This window comes from Hirundo rustica, chromosome 5 (genome assembly GCF_015227805.2).
Source record: "Hirundo rustica isolate bHirRus1 chromosome 5, bHirRus1.pri.v3, whole genome shotgun sequence".
NCBI classification, from domain to species: domain Eukaryota; kingdom Metazoa; phylum Chordata; class Aves; order Passeriformes; family Hirundinidae; genus Hirundo; species Hirundo rustica.
In genome coordinates this window covers 2,869,251-2,891,584 of record NC_053454.1, presented here as the reverse complement: position 1 = coordinate 2,891,584, position 22,334 = coordinate 2,869,251, and the positions used below count along the sequence as shown (strand labels likewise).

The 22,334-nt window shown below is 42.5% G+C and overlaps 1 protein-coding gene and 1 long non-coding RNA gene across 3 annotated transcripts in view; one reads left to right on the top strand and one right to left on the bottom strand.

Annotated features, from left to right (window-relative positions):
• The window catches only part of CTNNA2 (catenin alpha 2), a 462,766-nt gene extending 450,037 nt beyond the window's left edge, over positions 1-12,729 (bottom strand). Inside the window, exon 1 of one of the 2 annotated variants that reach the window (XM_040064114.2) lies at positions 12,633-12,729. The gene's annotated coding sequence lies outside the window, so the exon portion shown is untranslated. Of the gene's footprint in view, positions 1-5,709; positions 5,731-12,632 lie in introns of those variants that run through there. The other variant, XM_040064113.2, reaches the window with a different exon arrangement.
• A 193-nt stretch (positions 12,730-12,922) lies between these two features.
• LOC131378550 (uncharacterized) lies at positions 12,923-21,328 on the top strand. The gene is made up of 3 exons (XR_009207811.1): positions 12,923-12,969; positions 15,987-16,110; positions 19,805-21,328. It is a non-coding gene; the product is annotated as an uncharacterized LOC131378550 (long non-coding RNA).
• The last annotated feature ends 1,006 nt before the right edge of the window (positions 21,329-22,334 follow it).

The window sequence follows — 22,334 nt, the reverse complement described above, 5'->3', positions numbered from 1 at the left end:
TCATTAAAATGAAAGATTGAGCAGCATGTATTGTGTATTTGCAGCAGCTCAGAAATCAGATGCAAAGAAGAGCCTGATGTACCAGACACTTATTGCTAATGTTTTTTTTAATGTTAAAATGGCAAAAAAAAAAAAAAAAATCCTGCTCACATAAATCATTTGCTTTCTTAAGCATGTAACAGACACAATCAGAGCTCACGACTGCTCTACAAGGTAACACAGAAAAACATTTGAATTTTATAGAGATAGAAGCAATTTATGTATCACTGTAAGAGCACACAGGGCTGGCTCCAGCCACACTTTTTAAAAAAGACACAGACACAACCCACAGCCAAAGGAAGAACCAGCTCCAGAAGTGTTCGGTAAGAGCTTTGCAACACTGATGAAAATTCTGCAATTAATTTCAGAGGATCAAGGATTTAATCTTGCATAATCTGAATACCCAAACTAGTCCCTTAGACAAGACAGCCAGAAACCATCTGAATGCTGGAAGAGGCTCCTGGTAAAATAAATCTTTCTACTCAGTCCTTGTTAAGTGTTCCTCATCTTTTGCACATTTCTTGAAATTGGAGGAACAGATTTCAGATTCAAGGCACTGAATTCACTGCAAAAGGAGGATTAAGTGAAGACCAGAGTTTAGATTCAGTAGAGGTCCTCCAGTTTTATTTTAATGCATAAAGGAGGTCTACCTGCTCAGTACTTTTTCCTTTTTTGTATTTACATACTTTCATCTTAATTGTCCTAGGTTACAATGTAAAATGTGCCCAAAGTATGTATTCTATCACCATCTACATGAAATGTTGAAACTAAGTTGTGCACCACTGTTTCCCTTGCCCCCTCCCTCCAGACTATCTTCTGTTAATGGCCCATCAATGCCGTCCTGCATGACTCATAGATAACTCCCTCCAGGAGCTATCTTTGTTTAATGGACAATCAAGGACCCATTACAAAACTGATAAAATGATATCAGTCCATTGTGAGATGCTCCGCCCAGGGGGAGGAGCCAAGCATTGCCACCTGGATACAATCTGGGATTTGGGACAGCGCAGGCAGCCTTACCCACTGGATTTCCAGAGGACAGGAGCTACCAGACCTTTCCACAGGAGCACTGCTTCAACAAGACCACTTCACCTGGACTGCTACCGCCACGGTTTCAGCTTGTATTCTGACTCTGTCAGTGATCTTTTGTACCACTGCATGTGTTTTATTTTATTTTACTTTTTTTTCTTCCTCTCCTATTAAATTGTTTTCTCTGACTTGGAGTCTCTCGCTAGTTTTGCCTTCAAGCCAGCACATAATAAAAGGATGTCTAAGTAGTTGAAGCTGTTAAAAGTTTTGCTGTGATGTACCTGTTCCGCACCCGAGATGCAATGGCCCAGAGGTGACTCCCATTCCAATTTCCAATTAAAGCTAAGTGGAAATTATTAAAACCACATTTTTTTAAAGAGTTGATTTCAAAATTCTTTCCTCATTTACGTGAGCTTGCTTTCACCCCAATATAAAACAATTTAATAATGAAAAACAGCACTGAAAGAGAAACATCTGAACCAGCCTGGCCAAAGGGTGAGTGTAGAAGGCCACACAAAATTTTTGGAGATAAAATCAGTCTGTGCAATTTTCAGCAGTAATTTCAAGCACACCTGAAGCGTTTAAACTCCAGTGTCTCATTTTACAGAATCACAGAATATCCTGAGCCGGATATCGTTCCCCACACATCCAGGGCTGTCCCATCCCAGGTGCAGGATGCAGGACTTGCCCTTGATAAATTTCCTGTGGTATTTCTCTGGGGAATGTGGTTTTCAGTCCGACCTTAAAGGTTCCTTTTGTGTAATCAAACATTGATTTCTCTGATCCACCCATGTCCTAATCATTACACAGCCCGTATCACTCTGTTTCAAGAAATATTTAATTACTGTGGATTACCCCCCAAGGGTTGGCCAGAAAAAGCTTTAGACATCACAAATCCTGCAGCACCCTGAGGGTGGCACAATCCTTTCTTCTGGATATCGTGGCAACAGAACAGACCTCACACCACTTCTAATGTGTTTATGGTGCAGAGAGAGCAAAATTAATAGTTCCCCATTTTTACACCATTATGAAAACTGGTTTTTAAAAAAAAGTATTCAAAATATCCATCCCTACTGTTTCCTCTTCCTCCTGACTGATCTTTTTATGACAAATCAGCCAAGAAGCTGTTCTTGGGCTATGCAATTTTTTTTTCGTTTGTTTCTTTTGGCTGACTGTCAACCACCCAGCAAAAATAAACTCATTAAGCTGACAAGAGACCTGAACACACTCATGTTGTCAGTGCATCTCAGCATCATTCTCGTGAACCCAAAAGCCATAAAACAATTAAAATAAAGTTAAGCTGACTCCACCCTTAGGATGCAACCAAGTTTGCAAGGATCTGTCAGTCCAACGTCAATGTCTGGCAGCATCTGAGCTAAAGGGGATGTGCAGCTTCAGCACATGTCAAGCCAAAATAGTGCTAAAACTAGCAGCAAAAAAGGAGAACATGGAGTGTGGAGCCTCCAAAAAAGCATCTCTGCCACAATTAGAGCTCTCAACCTAATTGTGTTTGCAAGCCTACTATTTTTGCAGCCAATCCACACTGCTCTGTGTTGAATCTGTCCAGTTATCTGGGATTTTTCCTTTGCTGCCACCACATTTGTAGTTTGCTGAGCAGATCCCCAGCTTAAGGCTCACACGGAGCCTTGCAATCAGCAAGGTTTCTACTTAAAAGCAAAAGGGAAAAAAGTTACCATGACTACTACAGTCACTCAGCTTTCTCAACTACTTCAAGACATTAATTCTGAAGGCTTTCTGGCTATGTTTGCATAAAAATGTATGCTTCCATACTACTCTGTCATGTAAATTAGGTTGTGCTGCAGCGTTTCAGATCACCTGGGACCATTCAATACCTTTGGCTGGCATTCCAAGAAGCCTCAACAAGAAGCAAGGTGATAGTTTCACTGATCACATTAGGGAAATTATAATTAAATATATTAAATATAATTAAAACCAGTAATAAAATGTTGTTTCTTACCCAGCCAAATGAAGGTAAATTTCTGAACACAGATACCCCAGACATTTTCTAGTTCTTAGGCTGAATTTGTAAACAAAATACAGTTGGTAGAAATTACAGAATTAGAACAAAGCAAACCATAAAGTATTTGCAGAAAATGCTTTGGAAATGCACTGAAGTTATTAAGAAGATGAGGACAGCATACAGAGAATGATAAAAAGTGTATGAGATTTGATGCTGAATGAGTAGAAGACAATCCTGCCTAGGACTTGTGTCCCCACTGCTCTTTATCACCTCGAAAGCACCTGAGCACTTTCTCTACACTCACCTGCATCCCCTGTGCTCAGGCCTGAATGCAAGGATTGGAATTTGAGTATGAAAGGAAAAAAAAAAACCCAAACCTCAAAGTTGTTCAAGGATGCAATTAGTGTGCGAGAGCAAATTAACGCATTGAGGGATTCAGTTTGCTGCCTTAGCGAAGCACAGAATTCTCCCTAAGCCACGCAAGGAAAATTAAATCACAGGCTAGAAATAGTTCTTCTCTTCCCTTTTCTTCACCTTCCTGTTTCTGCTAGGCATAAGATGTGACCCAGAAACAATACTCAGCGAGGCCAAGAGTCCAAAACACGCCAAATGAAATCCAGCTTGAATTTTAGGGGGATCATGGGCCACCCATGGAAGCCAAGTAAGAGTTCTGCAAACTCTGCAGTGCTCCCAGCGCTGCAGGACATTTCTCGGAGAGTTTTTGTCCTGATTCTCTCCCTATACCACCCCATCCTCCTCCACTCACAGGCTTCCTGATGATTTCTTGTTCTTAGAAATATTTCTTCGGAGCATCCGAGCGCGGGGAATGTAGATGACGGAGATAATAGAGACGTTTAAAATTAGACGAAGCAGCTGTAATTCTGAATTTGCATTTCTGACTTGATTATAGTAAGCACTGAAGACTAGCTGCACAAGATCTAGAAAGGAGTTACATTCTGCAATAAAAATATATGAATCTCTCTCACTTTGACCCCATTAAGAGGAATAAAAAGGGTAACAAATGGTACTTTTATGGAAGTTGTTTCTTTGCTATTCTGTAACTGCATTTTAAAGAGTCACCTGTGGCTTTTAATTGCCAGAATTAAAATAAACAGCTTTCCTATATTTTACAAATTGAAGAACTATTCTCCTGCTTACCCTGGATTTTTTCTCACTTCATATTTTAGCGGTTATTTATTTGACACCTTTCCTTATAAGCCTGTACAGTCTCTTATCTGAAGAGTAAACATTTGTAACCATGGGATAACAATTTATGAAATAGTTTGATAAATTCTCTACCAAAGTTAAGCACAGATGACACAATTTTACTTAAATATTCTGTCACAATAAAAAATGTTAGAATCAATCTTGTTTTATTTTTGTAAAAAATGAAACAACCATTTTCATCGTGTGATTTTTTTACAGAAGTGCAGAAGAAAAAAATAGCATTTGGGTTCTATATTCAAGGTTTCTCCATAAATATCATGAAGGATTAACCATTAGTAACTTATCACAGATGGTAATTTTATATCTGGAAGTAAAACCTGATTACTACACTCAAGAAAGTTAATATTTAATGACAGAGGACATCACACCTATTCTCTGTTGATTTATATTCATTCATTTACTTAAACCTATTAATTTACAGAAATCTCCAAATTAATTTAAAAGTTACAGAACAGCCTTGAAGAAGAAATTTCACTATCCCAAGAAGCATAAAAAATATTTTTCTAGTTGTAGCTAAGGAGAAAAAATACCTAATTTCATAAAAACATCTACCTCAGGTTTGCAAATAATTCTTATGCCTCTTTTTAAAAGAGCTTATTTATTTTTATTCGTGTGGATTTCTGGAAAGGACACAACTATTGCTACTGACATGATGGCACTACAACAGAACTAAAACCAGTGCTAACCAAAATTTTACTCCATTTTTTAAGGGCTTTACTACAGTCCAACTTGAAAGTTAAATCTCTAGGAAGAAGCCTTTTGGAGTTTCTTTTGATGTTTGAAAAGACACAGAGAAGTGATAAAAGTGGTTTTGTCAGCTCTGCACAGGATGGACACAGCTTCTGTATTTAAAACATAAGGAATATTTCCAGTGGATCCTTTCCTTACAAGCACAACTGAGAGAACTGAGAGATTCAGCTGCTCCTGCTGTGCTGAATGGGCTTTAATGGAGAACTGCCATAAAAAGAGATTCAATGGAATATGGAAGAGTGGGTTTTGTTAGTAAATAACAGCATATTAAAAATTAAGGTTGATTAGTTGTAGAAAAGGGCAAAGTGAAAAATCTGTTTAGAAGCTCTAAGTAACTTAAAAGTTTAAGCCCCATTTGCAGAAGTCACCTGGGCAACTGGTGAGCCTCCCCTGACTGAAACATCTTCTGCTTTTTGTATTCAGAATTTAAGTTCCACTTACATTCAAACTGCCTTCCATTTGAATATTCTTGTCTGCATTAAGCATATTGTAACATATGCTTGTTGTTTTTTTCATACAGAGCTTCAAAGAAAAAGACAAGCCCGCAAGAGAAAGAAATGCCACATAATAATGACTGTAACACCAGTAATAACAGCAGATTGGAGTATCTACAAAAACATTGTTAAAACACTCGGAACACAGAAATTCTTTTGTATAACTACAAAATCTACTGTTTTTCTTACCTCTCAAATGCAATCCCTGTGAGATGTTCTTAATGTTACAGGATTCAGCTTCACTTAACTGAGTAACTCTCATTACTTAAGAAGCCTGAAAACTTGGGCAGTCTCTGCTGCAACGCTGAAAATGTCTCTCCACTGTTCTCTGTACCAGAATACTAATGCAGGGGGTGATATGGCTGAAAAGCACAGCTAGACATAAAATATTCCAGAGGAGGGGAAGAAAAAAGAAAAAAGAAAAAAAAAAGAAAGGGGAAAAAAAAAAAAAAAAAAAAGGCCTGGCTATCAGAAAATGCTGATTCAGCAGAATTAAAGTATGTCAAGGAAAAGATGTGCTTTCTCCACACAACCAACAAGAAACTACAGCTTTCCTCCTGCCTCTTACAAAGTCAAAACACTTTGTCTGATGACAGCACAAGACATCTGAAACAATAAAATGGGTATGGGGGTTGAGATAGTGCTGCTAGGGGAAAAATTGTTCATTTTGCTGGCAATTTTAAAATTCACTTGCTCATTCCATGCTAAAACAAAAAAAATTATGCAAAACACAAGGCACACAAAAAATCCTGTCTTCCAAATGTACTGGTAACTGATGGTCACAATAGTTTATTTCCCCAGAGCGGCTGATCTTTTGTTGTACAAATATGCCTTCAACCTATCCTAGTGTTTATAAACATTCACCAATGCCTTCCTGTACCCAACCACTGCTTGGAACCAGATATCACTGCTTGCTCAGTGGCTCATGTGTGACGCTGAGGAAACCCGGAGAAAACTGAGATGTGGAGCTCTTATCCAGAAACCTGATACAAAAATTCATTTATGGCTGTGGAGTGCTGAGCATGCCCAATCAAAGACTTGATACAACAGTGTTATCACTCTGGGATATATTTTGGTGTACAATGGATTCCTCTAAGACAGTAAGAAGCTACAACACAATAAATTAGAATCATAGAATAGAATCATGGAATGGTTTGGCTTGGAAGGGACCTTAAAGACCATCTGGTTCCAACCCCCTGCCATGGGCAGGACACCTTCCACTAGCCCAGGTTGCTCCAAGCCCTGTCCAGCCTGGGCCTTGGACACTTTCAGGGATCCAGGGGCAGCCACAGCTTCTCTGGGCAATCTGTGCCAGGGCCTCCCCACCCTCACAGGGATGAATTTCTCTGTATTTCTAACCAAAATTTCCCCTCTTCCAATTTGAACCCATCACTCATTGTCCTGTCACTACAGTTCCTGATGCAGAATCCCACTCTGGATTTCCCGCAGCCCCTTCAGGTACTGGAAGGTGCTGTGAGGTCTCCACACAACCTTCTCCTCTCCAGGCTGAAAAACGCAAACTTTCTCAACCTATCTCCACAGGGAAGATGCTCTGGAACCCTTAGCAACTTCTTGGCCCTCCTCTGGACTTGCTCCATCAGTTCCATGACCTTCTTATATTGGGGGCAGCAGAACTTAAAATGTTGTTAACTTAGTTATCAACCAGTTTTTTTATACAGGACAAAAGCTGGCTTCTGGTCTTTGTCCTCACTTCTTCAAATTTTTCTTACATTAGTCTTTTAAAAATCCTGTCTTTTTACTTTCCAACACTGCTCAAGGAAGGCTAGACGCACCTCAAGTGCTGTGTCCAGTTCTGTCCCCTCAGTTTAGGAAGGACGTTGAGACACTTGAGTGTGTCCAGAGGAGGCAACGAGGCTGGTGATGGGCTTGGAACACAACTCTTGTGAGGAACAGCTGAGGGAGGGAGCTGGGGTCGTTTAGCATGGAGAAAAGGAGACTCAGAGGTGACCTTGTCACTCTCTACAACCTCCTGAAAGGTGGCTGTGATCAGCTGGGGGTTGGTCTCTTTCTCCAGGCAGCAACTGACAGAATGAGAGGACACAGTCTCAGGCTGCCCCAAGGGAAATACAGACCGGATATTAGGAAAAAGGTTTTTATGGAAAGAGTGATCAAGTACTGGTATGGTCTGCCTGGGGAGGTGGTGGAGTCACCATCCCTGGATGTGTTTAAAAAAAGACTGGATGTGGCACTCAGTACCATGGTTTAGTTGAAGTGGGGTTAGGGCTGGGTTGGATTCCATGATCTCAGAGGTCTCTTCCAAGCCAGTGATTCTGTGCGTGATTCTCTGCGTGTGACTCAGCAGCAGTTTGCTGGTACAGGTGCTGTTGATCCAGCTGGAGGATCTCACCCATCAGTACTGGAGCTCCAGAGACAAACAAGAGCTGCAGCAGCCGGTTGGCTTGGAAAGCTGTGCCTCAGGAATGTTTTCAGAGCACTTAATCCTAACAAATGTAACAATGTAGTGTTTATAAAAAATCAACAAGTTTATCTTAGTCAGGAGTAGCTCTCACCCTCCTGTGAAATACAACTTTCTTTTTGTAACTTTCATCTTCCCTTCCCATTCTGGTCTTTTTTATATCTTCTTCTTGCATTTTATATCTAAGGGAACAATTCCTACAGACCTGAGCCACAAAACCTCCCATCAAGCTATATCCTAAGCATGCCACTCTAATTACTAACAGCTTAGTGCTGCTACTCCTGATTTCCGCACATTGTCCTTCCCATTTCCAACTGCATATCATATTATTTATTTACTTATTCTTCCATGTGAGTGAGGCACAGGATGGCCAGAGAAGCTGTAACAGCCATGGGATCCCTGGAAGTGTCCAAGGCCAGGCTGAACATTGGTGCTTGGAGCAGCCTGGGATAGTGGAAGGTGTCCCTGCCCATGGCAGGAGACTGGATGATCTCAAAGGTCTCCTTCAACCCAAACCATTCTGTGGTTTTATGATTATTTCTGTATAGCTGCCCTTCATCCTTCCATGACTATTTGATATTATATCTAAATTCAAAGTATTCCTTTGCTTTATGCACCTATGAACAATCTGTGAAGCAAGCGAATAAAGAGTTCAGCTTTCTGTAGCCAAGCCTTGGAATATGCTGTATTAACAGCAAAGCCTAGTCACCTAAAATGCAATTTTAGGTGAATAAAACGTCATTCTGTCGCTGTAGACAGGAAAAAAAAAAAAAATCTCATGCTGGTGTGTTCAGACAGCATGTAATACCTGCAAGGCATTGTCATAACTACCACAATTTGGCCACAAAACAGATTTCAATAAATACTGTCGTTATAATTCATATGTAACAAGAAGAAAAGTGTTAAGGGATAAAAAAAAAATCATACTTTCTGAAACAGTAGGTGTAAAAGAACTAATGGGGAGGATGAAGAAATTTCTTGGCAGCGGGAAAAAAGCAGGGGGGAACTGCAGGAACAAAAGAAATCTCAGCTGTCACACAGGTGTGGTGCTAAACAGGGATTCTGAGCTATACCAATAGTGCAAAAGGGCAGATATATTCAAAAAGTAATTCTGCATGAGCAAAGAAGTGATGATTTGCTGGTACCTCATGAGAATATTAATTGCTTCTTGATCCCATGGCAAACAGTTTTACTTTGCAATAAACATTTCCTGACAGCAGCACTAAAGATCACCACGGTGGAGCACTCTCAGAAGTGTCCAAGTTGTCTATCCCACCAACAGGGATCTTTAGGAATTCTGAAAATCCTGGGGAAATTCCCGAAGTCTGAATGAATGCTTAGGTTACAGTCTTCTCTCTAAAAGATCCTGTGAGACAAAGGTTTTAACCACAGCAGGGTTAGAACAAGGGCAGTCCTGAACAAAACAATAATTAAAGAAAAATTATATGGGCCTCAACTGATACCTCAGAGCTCTGTAACAAATAATAGGAGTTAAAATAATGAAAGCTGACTTTCTCAAATGATTGTGGTGTAATTCCTTGATAGGACTGATACTTCCAATTGACAGGAATATCTGTCTGTACGCATAAACTTCTCTGGCACTTGGTGCAGCGTTCTGTGAGAGCCTGCACATTAAACTGGTGAAGAACTGGTAAAGTGACATCTCAAAAAGAAAAAAAAAAGAACAGCTTTTGAGAAGAGCTCATCACAACGTAACTCAGATTAACATGGAGCTCCCCAAAGGCGGAGCCACTACCACAAAACACCTTTTCAATTATTTGTAAGTCTACACCATAAATCATGACATAATTTGCACAAGTATAAATTGATAGAGTGCTACATAACTGAGATAAATCAGTTCCAAAAAGCCATCAGGAGTGTTGGGTATAATCAGTCAGTGCTGGAAACAAAATGGTATTTAAAAAAGCCACATACAAAGTTATAAAGCTGCCATCAGGAAAACACATGCCAGTCTACGGAATGATAAACTCTTGTGGAAAGAAACAGTCCTGCAAAGGGTTTGCCACAGTGAGAGTACCCAGATAAAAGGAGATGAAAATGCAGGGCTGCAAATGAAGGTTTAATATGTAAATGTGATGCAGAAGCAGGTGAGTAACACCAGAGAGGTAATATTTAAAGGTACAAAACACTCCTGAGACAAGGTTCTGGTGTCCTGCATGCAGCTCATGTTTTCATAAAAATGCTGAAAAAGTGGATTTGGAAAAAACAATCCCCAGAAACTGAGTTGTGAGGAAAATGCATGCAGTGACAAATTTAAAGAATTTCAGTTCACTTGGTTTTTCAAGTAGATAAGAGAGGGAATACTGGGCTACAGCAGATGAACACTTCCATGGTAAGAAAATACTTTGAGTTCTTTAGCATAGTGGCGAAAGGCACATCACTAACCAGTGACTGGAAGCTGAAGCCAAATAACTTAATAAACAGCAGATTCTCTACCTCTCACTGTCTTCCGATCAAAATTCCAATTTTTCTGGAAAACATGTTTCAGCCAAATGCAAGTTACTGCATTCAAGAGTAACTGGATGAAATCCAACTGACTACAACAGTCAAGGGGTCAGAGCAGGAGATCTAATTGCTTCCTTCAGCTTTCAAGCCTCAGCCTACAAATACTCTTGGTTTTCAGTGCTTCAAAGGCATTTCAGTAGTACCATGCATGCTCAACATTAATATTAAAAGAGCTCTCAGAAAATCTGCATGAATTACAGTTGTATTTCCATGTAAGGGCTCCAGTGACACCGGAGCTTTCCTGTTGAGGCTTCTGTCACCAGCAGAGCCCATTAACGGAATTACAGCTACCTTGTACCCAGCTGAGGTGGTGTTTCTGTAAACAAGCATTTACACCATTGCGTGCAAAACTTCACCCTTCAGGGCAGTACTTTTTCTCCTCTAGAAAGAATCCTGTTTGACCTGGAGTATGAAAAGGTCGATACAATGCATTGTATCCATCACAGGCACTACAGGTAAAAAAAAAAAAAAAAAAAAAAAAGGAAAACCAGCAGCATTGTAATAGCCACAAAGCCAGGAAAATCTGGTGCTCGAATCAGCAGCACCGTTTGAGCCTGCCCCTGTTTGTGGTCCTCATCTACCTGGCACTCCAAAACACAAACAGCACTCATGGCACTCTTGACAAGTCCAGCATTTTCCAGGAATAGATGCCAAGGGGATGTAAAACATTAGCGTAAAATATCCAGGCTCACAGAGTGGTGCTGTAGCATCAGCTGCTGTGGTATCTGTGTATTTCTAAAATAACAGGGGGGTTGAAACGTTTCTATCTTGGTGAAGTATGAACTAACTTCAAATTCAGCGAATGGAAGTTTGAAAAGGCTGGAATTGTCCGAAGCTCGCAATCAAATAAATGCTCCACAGGAGAGAGAGACACAACCACCAAGTGACAGAGCAGCACCCTAAAAAGAGCCCAGGCATCACACGCAACCAGCGAGACACGAGGGAGGGCATTCACCCCTCCAACCTCCAGAGAAGGAAGCACCTGCCACCTCACGCTACAGCCCGCTGTAAATGTGTATAAAAGTTTCTTTTCCCGAAGCCCTGGCACACAGATGTCCCGCCGAGCATCCCCAACGCCACTTCCCAGACCCAGACGGGCACGGCAGCCAGGCAAGTCTGGCAGCTCCCCACCACCACCAGCACGGCCGAGCAAAACTTCTTCCACTCCAAGAAGCCCCACACAAGGAGACACTTCGGCTGCCGTCGCCTTCCAGCCAACATCCCCACGGCTCCTCGCAGAGACAAAGCCACGCTTTAAACTTTCGCTCCTCGCCACCGGAGCAGATCCTCTGCTGGGAGCTGGCACCTCTCTCGGGCTGGGCGCTGGCTGGGATGCGCAGCGAGGGCTTGGGAAGGTCTCAGACCAGGGCAGAGGCCTAGAGGGAAGGGATGGAGGAGCCGCCCGCAGCCCCCTCCCCACCGCCCAGCCCCGCTCCCCGCTCCCCTTCCCCGCCGGCTCCCGGCTCACAGCGTCGGAGCAGCGGCCGCCGCACAGCACAGGGAAGAACAGGGGGATGGAGAAAGGGAGCAAGGAGCCTCTGACGCCTGAAGAAAGGAGAATAATTTCAAACAATACCCACCAAAAAAAAGGAAAAAAAAAAACTTAATGCGGAGCCAGGTTTCACCTCGAAGTGATGGCGGGTAAATAGATGAATAAGTGAAACAACACACCTTTGACCCTCTCTTTTCTTCCCTAAATACAATCCCCCCCTCTTCCCGTAATAAACACACCACAAAATGACCACTGATTAGAATCCATTCTTTACAGGAGGGGGGATTATCTCTGTGACCGACTCTGTCTCTTTCTCTCTCTCGGTCTTTCACTGCGCGAGAACTGAAATTGCATTTTTTAGGGGGGGAAAAAAAAGGAATAGCGGGGGGGGCGGGGGGGAGAGGCAAGATTATTATATCTGGAGGGTGCGAAATGTGGGCACGGGGAGAGCCTGGGGGATGGGGAGGAGTGGAGAAAGGTGGCTAAGGAGAGAAGAAAGGAAAGGAGGACCAGGAAGCGCAGGGAAGGATGAGGGGAAGGCGAGATAAGGGGGAAGGAGGATAAGGAAAGAAGGATGAAAGGAAGGAGGTCGGGAGGAAGGATGAAAGGGAGGAAAGGATGAGAGGAAGAAAGGAAGATGCTTTGCCCTGGCCTCACCTCAGCTCGGTGGGTGGGGGTGGGAGAATCTCTCGCCGCCGCCGCCTCCTCCGCCGCCGCCACCTCCTCCTCCTCCCCAGCAGCGCCGGTCACTGACGGGCCGGCTGTGCGGCGCGGCTCCCTCGGCCGGTCCCCGCCTCCCCGCTCACCCGGCTCCCTCCTCCCGCCGCCGGCCCGAACCGCGCTCGCTGGGCTCTGAGCGGAGCCGGGCGCTGCCGCCGCGGCCGCCCCGCCACAGCCACGGGGGGAGGAGGCGGCAGCGCGCCTGCGCCGCCGGGGGCTGCCGCCGAGGGAGGGAGGGATGGAGCCGCTGCCGCTCCCGGCTCCGGGGCCGGCCGTGAGTACGGAGCGGGCACGGCTGCGGCGGGTGGGGGGCTGAGAGCGGGGCACGGGCGCTGCGGGAGCGGGGGACGCGGCCCCGGCACGGGCGGTGCGGAGCGGGAGGCGGAGGGGAGGCACGGCAGCGATGGAGAGAGGCTGCTTACGAGTGCGGGTTGTGACAGCACGAGCGGAATGGGCTCACGCTGAGAGAGAGTGGGTTTGGGTTAGATAATAGGAAGAAATCCCTCCGTGTGAGGATGGGGAGGCCCTGGCACAGGGTGCCTAGAGAAGCTGTGGTTGCCCCATCCCTGGAAGCGCCCGAGGCCGGGTTGGATGGGCTTGGAGCGACCTGGGATTAGTGGGAGGTGTCCCTGGCCGTGGCAGGGGGTGATGGAACGACATGAGCTCCGGGGTGCCCTTCCAGCCCAAAGCATTCCGTGACTCTCTGAGGGCAGTGCCGGCAGCGGGGGCTCTCCAGGGACAGCGCTGGGGGCTGTGGCAGCAGGGCCGGCGCCAGGAGCTGGAGGCGTTCTCTGGGTGCCTTCCTGTCATGCTCCCGTGCGCGGCCTCAGCTGCCTCGAAGGGGAAGATCGGTGGGTTATGGATGCACCGTCGGGACTTAATGCGAGAACCTCCGTCCTCCTGTTCTCTTAGGCTACAAAAACTCTGTGTATGTGTTTTCTTCTGTGGGTGCTCGGCAGCCCGGCCTGACAGGACGGTGTAGCCAGGTGGGGGTCGGGCTCTTAGTCGCAGGGTGTCGGCGACAGCCTTAAACTGCGCCAGGGGACGTTCAGGTTGGACATTCGGAGGGATTTCTTCACAAAAAGGATGATTAGACATTGGGATGGGCTGTCCAAGGAGTCACCATCCCTGAAGGTGTTTAAGGAAAGGCTGGACGTGGCATTCGGTGGTGTTGGCTCGTAGGTTGGACTCGATAATCTCAGAGGTCTTTGCCAACCTCACTGATTCTGTGATTTGCTGATTCTGTGCACCAAATACCGGGGTTTGGTCCTCTCTGCAAAGCCTTGTGCTTTCATTTCCCCCTTATTCCAACTGTATTGCTCCAACTTTTTTTTTTCTTTTTTTTTTTTTTTTCTTTTTTTTTTTTTTTTTTTTTTCCTGCGCTGGCAGCACCTTCTGCTGTCTCTTTTGGACAGAAAGTGCTGCCACCACCCTGCTCCGAAACCGCTGAGCCCCAAGTCCCGTAAAGCCCAGCGGTGGAGGATCCCTGTGGAGCGTGGGTGCCACGAAGGGATTTTGCCATTCCCATGCAGTGCCAATCCCACTGACGTGCTGTTGTTCCAGGCATCCTTTGCACCTCTTGCGGCATCCATCTGCTTCCCTGGCTTCTACGTAAACTCACAGGCAACAAGGAGGAGAGGAGGAGGAGGAGTCCTCCTCCTCTTCTACCTTTGCTTGACAGTTTTAGGCTTGCAGGGATCTTGCCAAAACAATTTCCCTGCCTCAGCCTATATGGGAATGAAGTTAGTGGTACAGGTACCTGTTAGGCCTCAAGTAGAGGCAGCAGTTTCCAGTCCTTTTCTTCTCTCTTCCCATATAAAAATATAGTCAGGATCTATATTCATGCTTGCAGTGAATAAGTGAGGAGTGGAGCTGCATAGGAACCTTCTCTCAGGGATTGAAACCGGGGGAAAAAAAAAATTCTTAGGCAAGAACTCATTTAAATTATGAATTTAAATGTGACCAGATGCTTCATGGCACATACTTGGTGCAGCCATGTAGCTGGAAGTAGTCAGAGTCAGTAGTGTACAGAAATACTTTGAATTATTTTAACCTCACAGTGTCAGGAGTGAGCCAAGACCATGCTAAGCTGACCTCCCCTTTATGACGAGATGCAAATTTTTTGGTGCAAGGCAAACTGGGGATTTGGTTTGTATCTTTAATAGGCTTCCAGGTGGCACCAAATTCCTTTTCTAGGTACTGTTATTGTCCTTCCCAGCCTGTTAAATGGAGCCATGTGATGTTAGGGAACTGTTACCTGCAGACCTTCTGTTTCTCACCTACATTTTTGTAGTCCAAATGTTTTGGATTGCTGGTTCTTCTAGGTAAGGGCAGTGCTTCCCTTTGCAGCTGGCTGGTGTGTCGTGAATATTAATGGCAACAAGGAATGTTCCCAAATAGAATATGGTAAATTACCTCCTGCTTTATCACCGTGCATTACTTTGCTAATTGAATGTCAGCTAAATGTTCCTCCGGGCATCTGACTGAAATGAGCATGAGCTATAGTGTACTTGTAAGACCACAAATAATAAATAAGCATGATTATGAAAAATAGTATTTCTCCCCTTCACCAGTAGCAAGGCTTCAAATTCATCTCTTGTAAATTTGAACCTAAGGACTCATTCAGCTGGTTTCGTATGTTTTTGTTTAAAGTGTGTCAATTTCATAAATAAATGAGATTACTTACCTAGTCCAGTTTACTTTTATCCAATACAGAAGACAAGGATTGCTGGACTGCTGCTAAGAGATCTCCTGGAATGCCATGAAGAAATCTGAAGATCTGGAAGCGCTGTGTGAACTTATTTTTTTCATGGTCCTGGAAGTGGCCCTGTCACTTCTTTCTTTCCTTTAGGTTATTAACTGATTTTTGAAATCACCCTTATTTTTATCACTGTCTCAAGGAAAAGGAAGAAAACTGAATTTGTTACCACTGTTTACTAAAAAATGAGATAAGCTGCTGAGCTGCTCAGTGAGTGAATGTGGCTCACACCAGCCAAGGGAGGCCAGCTGACAGCTCCAAACAAAATGCTTTTGACTCCATGAGATCTCCCAGTGCCAACATCCAGCTATGGAGAGAGAAGAAACATCACCAAACCTAGGAAATATTGGGCACTTGGATTAGCAAGGCAGACAAAAGGGCTGTCCTGCTTAAGGGAAATATGCACAGATGCTTTTTGTTGGTTTTTTTTAAAGTTCTGTGTCAACTGTGGAACTGTCACAATCTAGAACCCAATTATTGAGTGGGTTTTTTGCAAGATGAACCCTCTGACTGTGCCCTTTCTCCTTGTTTAGCTATGGAAAAGGCCATCAGGGAAGGAGTGGAATCATTGTTGAGAGACACCGATGCAGGACCTGGATCTGTGAGGACAGAGTGACCAACCAGGAGAAGGATGCACGGGAGAATCTGTGGTGGCTTGTGAGCTCTGGGATTTCACAGGATTTACGTGGCAGGATGAGCATTTAGGTTCTCTTGGAAGAACTCAAAGCTGGGTGGTCCCTGGGATAACGAGGAAAGGAAATCAAGGGAGGGTGAAGTTGCTGTGCTCAAGGAACTCTGCATTGTCAGTTGTGGCTTTACAGGCAGACTTTTGTTTCCAAGGGTATCACACAGCAAATTTCAGCAGTCCTGGTTCTCAAATATTAATCTATAGTTTGTTGATGCCCAGACAGATCTGAACATGACTTTCTAAATAATCTTTTGACTTTCCTTTTTCTCTAATAACAACATTAGAAAGGAGGGACCTTGACATGATGTAGTGCAATGTAAATGATTTTCTTCTGCATACCATTAAAATCCAGCAAATACAGATTTTCTCCATAAAATTACATGTGATGTTCTCTGACAAGGTTACTTTAATAATGGGGATAACAAGCTAAAACTTTTATCTTTTCCAGCATGCCGGAAGAATTTACATCAAGGATAGATCTAAAATTGAACTGAGCATGTTTATAAATATAATCACAATATTATTTTGTCGTGCTAATTCTAGCTTTTTGTCTTTATTTTTTTCTTTTCTTCTTTTTAATGTAATAATCAATTTATCTCTTTTTTTTCCCTCATATTTGGCTTAACTGGACATTTAGAATTTGCTATAATATCTGTCACATAATTTATCTCATTTTTTCCCTCTGTTTTCTTTTATTTTCCTTGCATCTAAGTGCTGTACAATACCAGCTTCTTCAGTCAGACTTAATGTTTGACATATTTTCAGTCTTACAATAGCTTAGTCTGCTTCTTGAAGTATGACAAACTGTGTTTTTTATCTCTACATCTCGCTCTTGTGAGAGTGCCACGGCAGGAATTACCCCCCTTTCCCCCAGCATAAAGTCTCAGCATTGTGTCTGTGTACACTCAAAAAAACCCTCCACACCTTTTACTCATCGTTCCTGTTGTAGGATTTTCTTCTGCACCAAGAGAGGTTATTGCTGGAAACCGTTTTGATTGTTTGCTTCAAGAGTTCTTACGTCTTCTGTTATTATCTCAATACCTCTGTGTCTAAATGGGAGTTCTTCACCACCTAATCCTGAATGCCTGTTCCTGTTTGTACTGCATTTGTGCTTTAGTGAAAATGAGAATTTTACAGAGCAGGGAAACTAGGACTAGTGGGGGTTTTTAATGAAAAGAATCATTTAACTAATATCTAAGTGAGAGAAATTGAGGAGGAAGTATCTCGTAGGCAATTCAAACAGAATTTGAAAGCTGCAGGTGGAATTTGGAACTTTAAGCTTCTTTTAGGCCCAGTGATCTTTAAAGACAAACCAACTTGTTGCTTGAATGTAGATGGATGGCTACCTGTGCTGAAGGGAGGTTGTCAGCAGCTCTCAGAAGATCTTTCAGTGCTTTATATAATAATACATTTCCTTTTGGGCTTGACTGAGTGCACATAAATAATCCAGGGATTGCCTAACATCACTCCCTATCCCTGAACACATTTGGCTATCTGTATTTCGGTTTGGGTGTGTCAAAATTATGTCCTCCTTCTCCTGTGCAGGATATTCTGGGTATACTCTGCCACCCCATTCTCTGGCTCAGAAGAACCTGCCAGGCAGAGCATCCAGGGGCTTACCCTGCCTCAGACCCCTGAATTGACTTGCAGGCAAGCAGCAGATGCAGTTTCGTTTGGGAAAAAAAAAAAAAAAAGTGGGGTCTGTCTACACACCGTTTAATGTCAGCGGGGTTGGGGCAGATACCTTCACTGCTTTCAGAAAGCTGAATTTAAAAATTCGAAAGAAGCACAAAAAATACACCTGCTCTTTGCTGGTGTTGAACTTGGATCAATGCCCACCATAGCAGGCTGTTAAAAGGCCTTTTCCTTAAATAGCTTCTTCTCAAAACCATTGGGAAAGGTTTTAAATTTTGTTTAAATTTTCCTTCGAACTTCAGTTGACGCCACCAATTGTCAGAGCAGGGGGTAGTGTGTTTGTGTAGATCATCTCTCAGCCTTTAATTGCAAGAAGGGCACTTTGCAGTAGAATTGTTGGGTCTCTGTATTTCCAAGGGGGATAGAGAAAGAAGGGTTTAGAAGTTTTGCATGTACTCAGAGAATGTGATATAAATTTTGAAATATTCGGTTCAAATGCCGTTACTTCTTTTTCTCACATTTATGAAATGAATGTGTTTTTGTCCCAAGGACTGAGGCTCAGGAAAATGTATCTTCTCCACTCTCCTTGAATAACAGACCTGACTTCTTTAAAGCTGCCTCAGTTTCTCTACCCCAGAGCTTTCTTAATTGTACATATATCAGAAAAAAAAAAAAAATCATTTTCTATCCCTCCTCAGAGCTCTCCTTTCCTACAAGCCCCTTGTTCAGACAAGCAGCTCTTAGGCAGAGAGTGCTGCTTCCCGTGTTGACCGCCACCTTCGAGCTGTTTGTCTCCCATCTGTTGTTTGTAAACACTTCATGCCTTGTGCTGCTGATGTTGTTAGCTCCTTGGAAAACAAGTTCTATTTTCCTATGTTTGCACACTGCATCAAAGCAACAGGAAATCTGTCCATGACTTGGAAGCCCACGCAACGCCAGAATAGGTTTTTTTTTTTCCTTGCTGGGGATCTCAATTAAGGAAACTTGTCAGAGGTAAACAATGATGATGCAAGCTGTAATTCAGCGTGGTTCATCTGTGCACAGAATTTGTGTCCAGGGAGTTTTGTCCAGGGAGGAGAGCAAGGAGAGGGAGACATCAGAGGAGGAGGGAGCTGGGCTGAGAGAAGGGACAGGAGGTGGCAGAGGAAGGAGGCAGAAGGTGCACAGATGAAGAGCTGCAGGATGTATTTTTGTCTCATGCCTTTGCAGAACTAGTTAAAAGGTGTCTTCTGGAACTTCTCTGTCCCTAGAATCCCTTTCTTTTCCCAGCCAAAGAAAAGCATAGGGAGAAGGATTAATACCCAGATCTTAATAACTGTCACAAAATAAGATTGACTTCAGAACTGTCAGTGTGAGGAGCAGAAGGGTTTCTGTGCTGCCATGGCTGCACATCCAGTTCAGGATTCTGCTCTTGAAGAAAACAGCCAATGGATTTGGCTTCAGGGAAGGTACTGCCCTCAAACCTTCTGCTTTTTCCATTATTGCATCCTGCTGTGCTTTCTACACATAGGTAAGATGAAAAGCTGTCCAATACTTGTTCATCACAGTGAAAATTGCTGGATTCCTCAGTATCGCAGTACTGTTCTTCAATTTCATGAGTATTGGGCTAAGTTTTGATCCTTTCTCAGGCCCTATTATACAAACTCCTGTTGCCTTTATGAGATTTATAGAGGGTAGAACATGACAGGGATTTTTTATATCTGATATAATCTGATATAATGTTGCATGTTGGTAGTCTAGAGGTAGCTAGGTATAGAACAAGAAACTTGGGTTTAGAAACTTTTCTTCTTGTTTATCGTTTCTGCTTTGCTCTACATTAATGATTCTCTGTGCTTAATCAAGGGTTAAAGCAGATGGTTGTGATATATGTTTTCCTAACAAGAAGAAATGCAATCAAATGTTTTTTCTATCTTTTGAGCACAAAGCAGTGATTGAGACTTTTTTTATTTACCATAATGTTTACATGAATTATTTCCCACATCTTAAAGAATATAAACTTTATAATTCCTTTTTTTTTTCTTTTGACAGAAGCCCAAGACAATGCATCTCTCCTGTAAAAATGCACAAGAGACTTTCAACTAAAACATGGCCTGAAGAAAGTTAATGAAGTTGTTAATAGTCTGTGTCACAAATGAGAAGACTGTGGATGATTCTGGTTTTTTCCTTCAGGCCTTAATGAGTCATGAAAATGATAGAAAGCTAATTTTTCTAATGGAGCAGGTTCTGTAAGTAAAAGAAGAGGAAAAAATCAAGAAAAAACTAAAATACAGACATCTGATGACAAGAGCTACTACTGGTGGTGACCAGTGTGTTGTAAGCTGGAATTTTCTTGAATCTTAATGGTCGTTTTGACCTAATTTACTTTTTTAGAAAGGTCAAAAACTTTTTTTTCTGCTAAAGGTCATGTACTTCAACTAAGAAATCTTCTCTCATCTACAGAACAATACAGCAACATAAAATTCAGGTGTTTTTCATTCTGAACATATTAATGGATCATGAGCAATAAGCCTGGAGTATTTCACACCCCTTTGCCCTGCCCTCATTAAATAATTCCTTTTTGTGCTTGTGTGTGTGAAAGATCCCAGGCTTATGTAGTTACCCAGCAGCAGGGTCATCCACTGGAGCCTGGAGATGGATGTAATTTCACACAGAAGGAAAATGACATTCTCAAAACCCACATGGACCTGATAATTGTGAGAGAAGTGTGAGAAGAAAGCTCCTTGTAAAACAAGGGTGCCACATTTAGATAAAAACCTTGATTTCAGTCTCAGAAATGCTGTGGACGTTTCAGTTGAATAATGCAGCTTTATTGCTTCTGGAAATGGTTGCACCTCTTGGTCAATCAGGTCAGGTTCTTCCTGAGGGCTCTCAGGCCTTATACCTCAAATGGGAATGGCACTGCAGGAATATTGACATTTTCACATCATTCTTCCTATCGGAATAACAGCTCAATGAACTGCCCCTAAAATGAAAAAGAAGGAAAGAAAACCGAAAATGCTTTTTCAATAAATTGGTGATCTTGCTCAGAAATATTGAAGGGACGCATAGCAAACTAGAGTGGTCACAGGACTTGCAACAGTGTGTTGTGTGGGGAAAAAAGCTACCGCTATCCTAATTGGGGAATTTCTCTGACAGGAAACTAGGATCCATTCCACTTGACAATTTCTTCATGTAAACTACATAAAATATTTTATAAAACCTGATTGATTTCCATAACAGAATTTTGGCAGTTTAAAGCGAAACGTGTTGCTATGACAGTTCCTACAAATCTTTTAGCTTTGTTTTGTATTATAAATATGTCAAAATGAAGCCATTTCTGTCCAAACAAAAAATCCCCAAGCTTTATAAAATTGTTTCTTACTTGCCAAAGTCAAGATGAAGGCTAATTTCCAATGCTGTAACTTAGATCTGCATAACCATAAACCCACAAGGACATAGCTTTGGTCTTATAAATAAGTAATGTCATTAGATACAGTATTCTTAGTTTAATTGACTCTGTTTGCTACTCTGTATAACAGTGAATAAAAAATAAAGGACATGTAGCATTGGTGAAACCTTTTCTAGTGGTTTCTGAACTGGAAGTCAATAAGCACAAGCCAGTGCCAGAAAATGTTGTTGGGTTTGGGGTTTGTTTCAGTAGTAAAATGCTGAGTGAAATCTAAGTGGATGCAGGGAATTGCATCTAATCCTTTGTAAATAAGAATCAGGTGAAATGTCAAAGGCAAAGACATAAAAATAGCACAGATTTATCATGCAGACATCGCTGATGAAACCCCACATAAGGAATTCATTTCATTTCCTGCAAGTGGACCACTGTAAGTAAAAAAAGTGTCTTTTTATGGGGGATATTTACCAAGTTGGCAGTTGAGTCTTTTCCTTCAGAGGTGTTGAAAGGACTGGGTATTTTCAGATTTGGGATTTTTTTACATCAGAAGAAAATATGTTTAAGTTGAAGAAGGAATTTCCAAAGATAGAATTTATTTCTGTGAGGCAATAGAGTTGCTGAATTACAGTCAAAGCAATTTCTTAAATTAAAATTCATATCTATTCCTCCCTTAAATTAACCCAGATGTGTCCTATACATGAGTTAAGCATGGGTTTAATCACAGATTATCAACTGAGGGTTATCTCCTCAGAGGGGCTGAAATCCATGTCGCTTTGTGCTGTGGTCTCTCAGAAAGTGATTCAAGAACGACAACGTGGCAGAAATAAACACATTAATTTTGTCAGGGAACTAGAAAGCATTTGATTAGTGGCAGTTTATTTTCTGACGATGTGAAGTTGCTGAGAAAGAAGGAAAAGGGAATATCCCTAGGAAAGAAACAAGGTGTGCAGAGACCACACTGAAATAAAAGCAACAGAGGGTGGAATATTCTGAAAAGGGATCTGGAAAAGAGCTGATTTAAGAGCAAGGAGATGAAAGACTGCAGGAGCCAGTGGTACTTATATTTTTTCAGCACATGGAGAAAGGCTTTATGCTCAAAGAACTAGAACACAGACTTTTCTCTTGGTCTTTTCTACCCCAAGCCATGGAGCTTTCTCAGAGACATAAAGCTGT